Source organism: Canis lupus, chromosome 3 (genome assembly GCF_003254725.2).
Source record: "Canis lupus dingo isolate Sandy chromosome 3, ASM325472v2, whole genome shotgun sequence".
Classification (NCBI taxonomy): Eukaryota; Metazoa; Chordata; class Mammalia; order Carnivora; family Canidae; genus Canis; species Canis lupus.
The window spans coordinates 23,868,630-23,880,596 of NC_064245.1; the positions used below are offsets into that span (position 1 = coordinate 23,868,630).

The window sequence follows — 11,967 nt, forward strand, 5'->3', positions numbered from 1 at the left end:
TTATTAAAAGCGTATAGGAAAGGCCCACAGCTAATATTACCCTCAATGGGGAAAACCGGAGAGCCTTCCGTCTACCTTCAGGAACATGTCCGTCATGCCATATGTTGCCCCCGTTCCCCCACTCTGGGGTCTGTGGTCTACTGGAAAAACAGGCAGCCACAGGCCAAGCCAAGGGACGCGGGGGAGCAACAGTAACCAGCAACCATTTTGCATGCCCTCCACATTTCCCATGCTTTAGGGGTCAGGAGGGAGTCAACAGGAAGCCACAGGCATGTGAACCTTTTACATTTGGAAGTGAGGTGTGATATACGGTGGTGGGCTGCCCTTCGGTTGGTCTGGCTTGTGCTGGCCAAACCTGCCACCATTTTGTGTCTGCTCAGGGACACATGTCTGCTCTCTACACACGTTAAGACGTTTGATTTCATTCCTGTTCTGCTTATAGAAAAGTGGGAGGAACCACAACAGACCTGTCACCTTCCAGGTATTCACCAGGCTGCCGTGTGGCCACTGGAAAGCACAGCATTGACTGCTCCTTCACCACGGGGTAGAAGTAGGGATGCTCCAAGGCCTCTTTGGTGGTTGGTCTCTGTTGATGGTCGTATCGCAGAAGTTTGTCCAGAAGATCTAGGGCCTTAGGGCTGAGGACGTGTCTGTGCTCACTATGGATAAAGTTTTCCGTGAATGTTGTCACAGGACATCTTTGAAGTGCAGATCTAGGTCTATGTGATACTTCTTCAGATACCTGTACAGCTCCTCTGTACCCAGAACCTTGGCAAGGTGAACAAGCTGGTCAAAGTTGTCCTGTCCATGAAGAAGGGCTCCTTTCGAAAGATCATGCTTGCTAACACATAGCCCGAACTCCACAGATCCAAGCTGTGATCATACACCTGATTTCACAAGGAGCTCCGGGCCCTTGAAATCCCTCAATGCTGCATGGACATTACATGGAGCAGGGTGGTGGAACCTGCCGGGCCCCAGTCTAGAAGCTGCAACTTTCTCTGTTGGTGATCTATCATGACGTTGTGAAGTCTCACATCCCTGTGCATGATTCCCTTGCTGTGGCAGTAATCCAGAGCCTTAAGTAGCTCATACATATAAAACCGGATATCAAAGTCTGTCAGGATCTGGCAAAGTTGCTTAAAATCTGTATTATTGATATATTCAAATACCAAAGCTGGTGTCTTTGACACAGTGTCCTTCACAGTGTCAATCAGCTTAATGATAATTGTTCTACCATGAAGTTTCTCTTAACCTCTCGTTTAATCTTCTTTTTCTTCACTGGCTTCAGAACTTTTACAACCCCTCTCTCATTGTTGGTGATGCTAATGGCCTCAAATCCTTCACTATACTTTCCCCGATAAGGATGTCCACTCTCACCATTACTATTTAACATAGTACTGTGAGTACTGTGAGTCTTAGCCTGAGCAATCAGAAAACAAAAAGAAATAAAAGGTATCCAAATCAGCAAGTAAGAAGTCAAACCTTCATTATTTGCAGATGACAGGATACTCTATATAAAAAACCCCAAAAGCTTCCACCACAAAGTTGCTAGGAGTAATACTTGAATTCAGCAAAGTCATAGGATATAAAGTCAATGTACAGAAATCCGTTGCATTTCTTTATGCCAATAATGAAGCACAGAAAAAAAAATTTTCAAAGTATCTCACTTTCAATTACACCAAAACCAGTAAGATACCTAGGAATAAATCTAACTCAAGAGGTAAAAAATGTGTATTCTGAAAAGTGTAGAACACTTGTGAAAGAAATTGAAGAGGACACAAAGAAATGGAAAAGCATTCCATTCTCATGGATTAGAACATTGTGTCTATACTACCCAAAACCACCTATACATTTAACACAATCCCTATCAAAATATCACCAGCATTTTTCACAGAGCTGGAACAAACAACCCTCAAATCTGCACAGAACCACAAAAGACCCTGAATAGCCAAAGTGACCCTGAGAAAGAAAACAAACAAACTGGAGGCATCACAATTCATATTTTCAGCTAGATTACAAAGCTGTAGTCCTCAAGCCAGTGTGGTACTGGCACAAAAACAGACACATAGATCAATGGAACACAACAGAGAACCCAGAAATGAACCCACAACTGTATGGTCAGCTAATCTTCAACAAAGCAGGAAGGAATATCCAATAGAAAAAAGAGTCTCTTCTACAAATGGTGTTGGGAGAACTGGACAGCCACATGTAAAAGGATGAAACCAAACCACTTTCTTACATCAGACACAAAACTAAATTCAAAATGGATAAAGGCCTAAATGTGAAACAGGAAACCATTAAAATCCTAGAGCAGAACCAAGACAGAAACCTCTTTGACCTCAGGTAGCAACTTCTTCCTAGACATATTGCCAGAGGCAAGAAAACAAAAGCAAAAATGAACTATTGGGATTTCATCAAGATAAAAAAGTTCTGCACAGTGAAGGAAACAATCAACAAAACTATAAGGCAACGTACAGAATGGGAGAAGATATTTGCAAATGACCTATCTGATAAAGGGTTAATACCCAAAATCTATAAAGAACTTACCAAACTCAACACCCCAAAAATGAATACTCCAGTCAAGAAATGGGCAGAAGACATGAATAGACATTTCTCTCAAGAAGACACGCAGATGGCTGAGAGATATGTGAAAAGAAGTTCAACATCACTCATCATCAAGGAAGTACAAATCAAACCCATGAGGAGATACCACCTTACAACCTGTCAAATGGCTAAAATTAACAACACAAGAAACAACAGGTGTTGGCAAGAATGTGGAGAAAGGGCAACCCTCTTGCACTGTTGGGAAGAATGTAAACTGATGCAGTCACTCTGTTGAACAGCATGGAGGTTCCTCAGAAAGTTAAAACTAGAGCGACCCTATGATCTAGCAAATGTACTACTAGGTATTTACCCAAAGGATACAAAAATACAGATTCCAAGAAGCACATTCACCCCGGTGTTTATAGCAGCATAATCAACCATAGACAAACTATGGAAAGAGCCCAAATGTCCATTGACTGATGAATGGATAAGGAAGAGGTGGCATATACACACACTGGAGTATTACTCAGCATCCAAAGAGAAGGAAATCTTACCATTTGCAAAGATGTGGGTGGAGCTAGAATATATTATGCTAAGCGAAATAAGTCAGAAAAAGACAAACACCATATGATCTCACTCATGTGGCATTTAAGAAAGAAAACAAATGAAGATATGGGAAGGGGGAAAAGAAATAAGGAGAACAAAACAAGCTATAAGTGACTCTTAATGATAAAGAACAAATTGAAGGTTGATGGAGGGAGGTGGTGGGGAATGGGCTGGATGGGTGATGGGTATTAAAGAGGGCACTTGTGATAAGCACTGGGTGTTGTATGTAAGTGATGAATCACTGGATTCCATTCCTAAAACCAATATTGCATGACATGTTAACTAAAATTTACATTAAAAAAAAGAAAATGGGGATCCCTGGATGGCTCAGCGATTTACCAACTGCCTTCAGCCCAGGGCATGATCCTAGAGTCGGGGGATCGACTCCCACATCAGGCTCCCTGCATGGAGCCTGCTTCTCCCTCTGCCTGTGTCTCTGCCCCTCTCTCTGTCTCTCTCATGAATAAATAAAATCTTTAAAAAAATTGTATAAGAAATCCTACCCTGTTACATTAGCATCAAAATCCCAGTTCACTAAAAATTTTAGTAATGCATATGCAAATTTTATGAGATGCAGAGTTGTAAATCATGTAAGTCCATAAACTTGTTTTTAATTCCTTTTCTTTCACTTCTTTGTTATTCTTGATACCATCATCATTATTGTTGTATTTGATGTAACAGGGACAGATGGGAATGTGTGTTAAAATCTGCCACAATGACTGGTTTTGTCCATTTCTTGAATGTTTAATGTCTTTGGTTGTACATATTTCATATAGTTCATTTAATGATTCATGGTCATGATATTAACACTAACAGGATATGATATTAACATTATCATAACCATGATTAACATTCATGGTTATGATATTTTCACTGTGGATATTTAATATTTTGTTAATATATAAAAAAAAAAAACCTTTCTTCTGTGAATACATCCATCTGATATTTTCTGATATTGACAACCCACTATCCCTCTGTTGGCATTTGCCTGGCAGATCTTCTGTTCATTTCTTTGTTTAGCCTCTCAATTTCCAAGGAACTAAATAATTTTAATGCTGCCCACACAGTCTCTGCAAATATTTGCAAATTCAAATAATGAACCAAAACAGGTCTCCCTTTTTGAGGATGAGCACACAGAGAAAAATACCTTTTTATTGGGCTGGGAATCCAGTTGAGCACAAAGGGCAAGAGGGTTCTGGGTGGAAATGCAGGAAGCTCTCCACTTTGCCGAGGGCAGTTCTTGAAATTGTGAGCAGTCATTTAATAATTATGTGGTCTGGGGTGGGTTTCTCGACCTCTCCCTCTCCGGGGTCCACCCAGACAAGGAAAATGACAACATCTACTTTCTAGGATAGATGGAGGGTTAAGTAGGGCACCGCACGTAAAATACTTACAATACCAGGCACACTGTAAGTATTCAGAAGATGTGAGAAGTAGTATCAGGATTCCTGCTGTTCCTCATGTTCCAGTATTTGCTCCCTCCAACTGTGCCCCACTGTCCTGGCAGTTCTGGAACCTGCCACTGGACACTTAGGGCTTCATGACAGGTTAGAGCTGCAGCGGTCTGTAGGAATACGAGCCTGTGAAACCATGCTCACTTTTTTTTTCCCTCTCAACTTGGCAGAAAATGTTGTGCTTGACAGGATAAAAATTTTTCACAGGATCAAAAGAAATGTGGAAACAGAGCACCCCAGTTCCCCTCGAGCCTCCCTTCCCAAGGCAAGTTCTGTACTCAGCTTCTTAGGTTACCTTTCCGAATTATTCTGTAAGTCTTTAAAAATAAGGGGGGAAAAAAGTCAAGGAGAAAAAACACAAATGGTACTGTTCTGCCTTTATCCACTGCTCTGCACTCAATACAACCTCTTGCATATGGTACAGACTTTCCCCTGTCATAAATTTACCATAATTTATTTAACCAGCAGCCTACTGATGGGCATTTAAAGTATTCCCTGGCTTATTTTCTTTGCAAAAATAAAAGTCACAATGAGTATCTTTGTACATATGGATATATTTTCTAAAGGGTAAGGTTTTAGAAGTAGAATTCTAGGTCAAGAGCATGAGCATTTTTTTTTTCGGTAAATAGTGCCAAATTGTCCTCTGCAGAGGTCGTACCAACCCACATTTCCAAGAGTGTCAGAGGGCAGAGAGCTGTTTTCTCCACACACTCTCCAAGTGAATTAGCAAATCTTTTTACCTCTGCCAGTCTGGTAGCTGGAAACGGCATCTCATCACATTTGTCATTTACTTGTGTTTCATTCAGAATGATGGAGATTGGGGGTGTCTGCGTTTGTCACCGTCATGTGACAATTGTGGGGAGACAGTGTGTGACTTTGAAGGTCTAGGGCGGTCAGACTGAACCTCCTTACAGAACCATTTTCAAAAGCAAAACTGCACGTTTCTTTAGCCTAATATTATGGTTTCTTTTATTTCATACCTTTAAAAAAAAAAAAAAACAATTCAGTAACATTTCTAAATTGCAGTGGCCGTAAAAGTTCTCAGGGAGTCTTTTACACTTCTATTAATTTTCTTTTCTGTAAAATTATACTAAGAAAATGTAAAGAAGGAAATCCTTTTCTGCTTGCCTACAGCAATTTAAAGGCCAGTGATGAATGGTTAGCTGGGAGACCAAGGCTCCCAAGGCAAGGGAAATAGGATGATTAGGTTCTGTATTCTAAATTAGGAATGTGTACTCTGAATACATAAGCAATCAGATACCCATTTGTGCAGAAAGAAGAGGAACTAAAAATTAATCCATTAATTACAAAAGAATCAAACATAAAAAAATGCGACTTTTTTCATGGAATAAAAATTTCTTCAAAGAAAATTATGCTTTTTTTCCTGCTCAGGGATAAATGAACTGACATACGTATAGACAAAGGACAACATTTTCAGTGTGAAAGCTCAATCGTGAAATGCCAACAAATCAGAATATGGGTTATTCACAGGAGTCATTTTTTAATGAGGTCAGTACCCCTCAAATGAGTTAATATTTATGAGTCAGTGTTTCTATTTATAATCTAAACCTCACCTAGATTTTCTAAAATCTCTATTGTTCTACTTCATTGCTCAGTTACAGACTTTGCAATGACAATTCTCAAATCAACGAGTGGCGCTGGACAATTTTCTTGCTACATTAAACTGGTAAACTGTACATCTGCCCCAATGTTTTCTGTTTCCTACAGTCCTATCCCTTTCTCTATTGACCATTCTGGTTTAATATCACTTTTCCATGATCCATCCTAAACTTTCACCGGCATTTCTAGAAATTAAGAAGAATTAAACACTTTAGAACATGCATCTGAAGACTGCAGTGCTTGATAAATGTCATTAGTAAAGAAAATTAATACTTCAAGTTATTGCTTTGACTACCAATGTTACATATGACAAAGACTGTTGAAAATAATGCTATACAATGCTAATTAACCTGGTAAATTAATCAATGAATAGAGAGGCATTAGGCCAGTTTCTTTAACGAATGTCAAGACACAGTTCCCTTCTGACTTTAGTAGTTTTGACGCAACATGATTCTACCAATATTTACTCATCCTCTTTCCCAAAGCAATAATAAACAGTGGTGTAGAAAACACTTGAAGAAGCATCTGTCCAGTACCTTTTTATGGAAACAGCCTTTCTCCTTCAAACACATGGATGTCTTAAGAAGAGCCACCTCATTCAACCGAACTCTCCCTAAGCCCCGGCCACAGAGAGGAGTACCTGACTCAAGCTGGTATTGGGCTAGGAACCAAGGAAATAAGCAGTCTCTCCAAGAGTTTGAATTTGTGAGATGTAAATCGAGAATGATCAATCTCAAGAGATGATTAGGCAAAACAAAACAAAACAAAAAACAAAACAAAGAACATTGCCTGTGACAAATGTCAGAAGGTAAGAAAAAGATAATAGAATGGATAGTCCACTTTGCTTTCAGATGGATAGGTCAAGGAAGGCTTGCGGGAGTGACATTTGAGCTGAGCCTTAACATATAAGTAAAAGAATTGAACTTTAAGCTTTATGTGTCTCAGAATGGATTTAGTGCAATTTTGAAGTTTCTGTTTCCTTTCTGGAGACACTCATTTCTAAATCACAAGACAGTTAATGGTATACGTGTATTGGGGTATGTGTATATATGTAATACATGGCCATATGTATAAAAAATTAATAAAGTTATATGATTAAGGATATTAACTGCAGCTCTAATCTCATTAGTAAAAAGAAACATGAATAAGTATTTGTAACACATTATATGTATGTATATACACAGAAATAGTTGGTAATGACTACATACTAGGCTATAGAATGGCAAGGGGGTCTGTAAAATCATATTCCAGATACTTCTATGGTTTTTGAGAATTTTTACAGCATATATTTTTTATTTGACTTTTGTTTTAATAAAAGTTTCACATGAACACAGTTTAGAGTTAATAGCTCTCATTTTTAAAAAACAGCATGCCTCTGACCTCCCATATGCCACTATTTCCTGATTTCCAGAGGCAACCACTTTTGAATCCTCTAACAATTTTTTATTAATTTTCATTATTCTAAGTAATTTATTTAAATTGCTTCATCTTGACCTTTGAGTTTTAGACACTATTGACTTCCCACTGTGAAGAATGCGGCTCCCACACATCATTCATACTTCCCATCTCCTATTCACGCAAGATAACAAAATAATTTTCATTAGATCAATGTTCATTTTCAGCTGTGGTATGCAGGATTATTTTGCCTCTTCTATACAAAGGAAACTCTTTACTCCAAATTACTTTATGTATTTGTTTGTTCCTTTATTTTGGTTTATGCCTATCATATTGGAGGCTTTCTCAAATACCTGGTGATCCTTGACTGTCTGCTGCAAGTTATGACTGAGCCAGAAAAATGTTGATTAGAAGGTCTACCTGCAGTGCAGACAGATGGGTGTTGAATGTGGATTTCGTTTAGGGTTGTCTACCTAAATTAATCCATTGGGGATAGTGGGTGTCTTCGCTTAGGGGACCAATCATTCCCAGAGACAGTTTATTCCATTCTTGCTTGCAGATATAATCCTAACAGGAGATTTTGGAGAGTCAACATAGAGCATATAAATTTTCACCTCATTTCCCTGCTTACTGTGGGTCCTTCTGTTCTAAATGTGCTTTCAAATAGAAGCAGAACAGAGACCCTTCTATAGAAGACAAACCTGCCAGTGTCGGAGAGGAGCAGGGACCAGGAGAGGAGAGAAGAGACCACTGAGTGCCTGACTTTCCAAAAAGACTTTCAAGGAGAACTCTTGCTTTCAGCCTACTTTTGTCTCTACTTCCACCACTTTGCAGCATCAGCAATTCTGGAACCTTTGCAGGTCTCATGGTATCCATCAGTTGGCTACTTGGCTTTCTCTACTGTGTAATTAGGATTCAGCTTTCTGGGATCTGCTAAATCAATTGTAACTCTTCCATCTGTTCTTCAGCTTCCAACATTTCATTAAGGACATTTCCTCTTCTCTCTCATTGTCCTTATTTATCTACAAACTTGCAAATGATCTCTACCGTCATTTCATTGCTTTTTCAGAAGGGAGCAGAGGCTAATGCTTGTTCAACTCAGTGTGTTTAACTTTCTAATTTGCATTTTACAGTATACTTTTATTTTTAAACATTTCAAAATTCGGACTAAGACAGCCATGTCTGTTTATTGTAATCCCCAAACACTAGATTTTCTAGCAACAGAGCTGGAGTCTTTTTTTTTTTTTTAATAAATATAAATGGATACCAGGCAATACGAATGCACTTTAAAGTCATTTTGATAAGGTATTTAATTCAGCCTCCATCCTGGAACTTGGGTAAACTGAGTTTAAAATGCGCACTCTGGGCACCTGGGTGGCTCAGTTAGTTAAGTATCTATCTTTGGCTCAGGTCATGATCCCAGGGTCCTCAGGTCAAGCCCCACATTCGGCTCCCTGCTCAGTGGGAAGTCTGCTTCTCCTTCTCTGTCTGCTCTTCCCTCTGCTCATGTTCTCCTTCTGTCTCAAATAAATAAAATCTTTAATAAAGATAAAAATAAATGTGTACTCTGATGAGTTCTGAATATTTGAATTCTAACTTTTGGAATCAGTATACTGAAAGTTTTCTTTCTTCTTTGGAGGAAACCAGTGTCCAAAAATAAAACAAAACTTGAACATCTGTGAGACCTGAACATCTACCATTCACAAGTTCTGGTTGTATTCACTAAATCTGAGACACTTAAGTTATTGAATACCTGCAAGCATATCCCCATAAATTAATGTTCAGAAATTTAAATTTCAGGGAGAAATGTACTTCTCTCTACACCAAAGAACTGTGCCATCTATCTTAATACTGAAAATTATTTCAATATGCTAATTTGAGGAAATTTTAGAACAAGTTTTGAAATCTTGTTTGAAAAGAGTTCCTATACTTGTTTTTATCTCAACCAAAGGGATATACTTAGTGGTCCATGAATATTTACCAGCCGATAAGATTTTACTAAAAGTCTCTGACAGCAGAGAAGCAGCTTTCCCATATGACAGGTATTAATGACATCCAAGCAGAGACCTCTTACTAACTAGGTCATCAAAACACAGTTGGAGCTAAAGAGGACAAACAACCCCTGCTCAGCCTATGCAAGTACCTGGAAGGAAGATCCATCTCAGAAGAGGATGTCCATCAAAATCCAGAGATTTTTGCAGCAGCCCTCTTCTGTAGGTACTAGAGTATATTAACTATTTGTACCACAGTAAACAGAATGTATAAGCAGTGCAAGCCAACAGTGATAGAGATTTTAAAAAAAGAAGAAAAGTGATTTCTACAGAACATTGCCATTTACCAAGGTTAAGATAAGCAAACATTCTTCAAAATGGTCTCCACAAAAACAGAGGCTATATGCTAGAACCTGCTGGGCTACATCCATCCCTCAAAAACTCTCTCATTTCAGGACACACAAAAACCTCCTGGTAAGAAGATGGTTAGCACAATTTGGAGTCAGAGCCCATGACCATCTTGACATCTTGACTCATCCTGAGGTTCAAGCTATTCTCAGTGTCATTATAAGACTGTGGTTCTGAAAGCAGAGATTTATATTCAAAACCTGGGCCTGCCACCAACTGACTAGCTGTGTATTTTGGATATAGACAGGTAACCTCTTTTGAACAAAAGGGGGAAGGAATCTTAGAACTTTTTTTATTGGAAATGTCAGAAACCCCATTAAAGTTGGTTTAAGAATGAAAATGTGTTGACTACCATAATTTATTGGTTCTGCTTTCTTTTGGGTTGGCTTCACTTATAGGAAGATTATTCCCATGGAGCAGCAAAGATGGGCCCTTACCATTCCAAGTATACATATTCAATACTTAAAAATCCAGTAAAATGGCAAGGTGTCTTTCCCCAAAAAGCCACATGAATGGATTCTGTATGACTTTTTTTCTTTTTCTTTCTTTTTTTTTTTTTTTGTTCATTTTATTTTTTAGTTCTGTTCTTACCCTTGGGACAATAATTTAGTTACTGAGCTTAATACAAACTGGCATATTTGATCTATGTTACATAGAAATTATAGCACAATTACATTCTGTGCCATCAGAATTACATGGATGTGTATTGTATTTCCAGAAAGAAAACAGAAGCCACTTAAAAATTGCAGAAGTCTACAACATAGCCTATTCATTCCTATTTTACTTACAGAATTCCCGTGACAAATACAAGAGAGGACTTCAGCAAAGCAACTGACGCAGTGACACAATTATTTATTAAGAATCACACTTCTATCAATAAGTCAATTCTGTCCAGGCATTTTACCCACTATCTTGAAAGTTAGATTTTTTACTTTTGCTCAGCAGTCTCTCCCAACATCAAATCAGATGCTGTCTCTTTAATTTCTAAGCATGCTAAACATGATTAGTTAAAGCTAGAACCTTCAAAGAAATAATCAAAAGTTCTTCAAAAACAAAGTCTGAAAACCTTAGTAATCAAAATATAGATTGCAAGTAATATTACAAGTCGCACATTGCCAAAAAAAACAAAAACAAAAACAAAAACAAACAAAAAACAGAAAATGGCCCACTTCAGAATAGGGAACTCCACTGAAGCAGTCAACTTTACCTCCACTTGAACTGGTGGATACAGTGGCGGTACAGAGCTCTAGAAATGATTGCAGATTTGGTGTGTTATTAAAATGCTGAACAGAGTCCTGAAAATGAAATCTAGATGCTAAAAACTCTATGTTCTTGCTTCTCAGCAAATACCTTACAATCTAAAAATTAGATAGTGATATTTTTTCTAGAAGTCCTCCCTTTGTCAGTTTTAAGATGAGGTTTATCAGGTAGCCACACAGAGGTGTGTGATGTAATTTAACTTGAATCCATATTTGTCTGCTACAAGAAGGGGGTGGTTAGTTATAACGTAACTTAAGATTGGGTTGCTTATAGACCGCAGTTCTACAGGATTTCTGATGGAAAGATAATGAGAACAGAGATTCAGAGGTGGGAAATTACACCAAGTGAATGCTTAGTAGTTCAGTTTGCCTAAAAAAGAGAACACAAAAAAGAGGCTATGAAAATATTCCTGGCATGTTAATGAATACCTGATGAAAGCCGTTTATACAAAGTTGGATTCTAATATGTCTGCTTATAAGTGAAGCAATAAAAATTATTTTAAAGAGAGGATTCTATAGATCTTTACAAGAGGGTGGCTCTAACTCAATGATAATTTCAATATATTAAAAAAGTCAAAATTAGTTCACATCTGAGAACAAAGTGCTCTCTCTCACAGCAACCGCATCACTTTCTGGTCAACTTCTACGCTTTTTGGCAAAAAAATAAGTACTGCAAATTATGGGAACTGC

At 38.2% G+C, this 11,967-nt stretch overlaps 1 pseudogene; it reads right to left on the reverse strand.

Annotated features, from left to right (window-relative positions):
• Positions 1 to 436: 436 nt before the first annotated feature.
• On the reverse strand, positions 437 to 1,393 carry LOC112654002 (casein kinase II subunit alpha'-like; annotated as a pseudogene).
• Between the last annotated feature and the right edge of the window lie 10,574 nt (positions 1,394 to 11,967).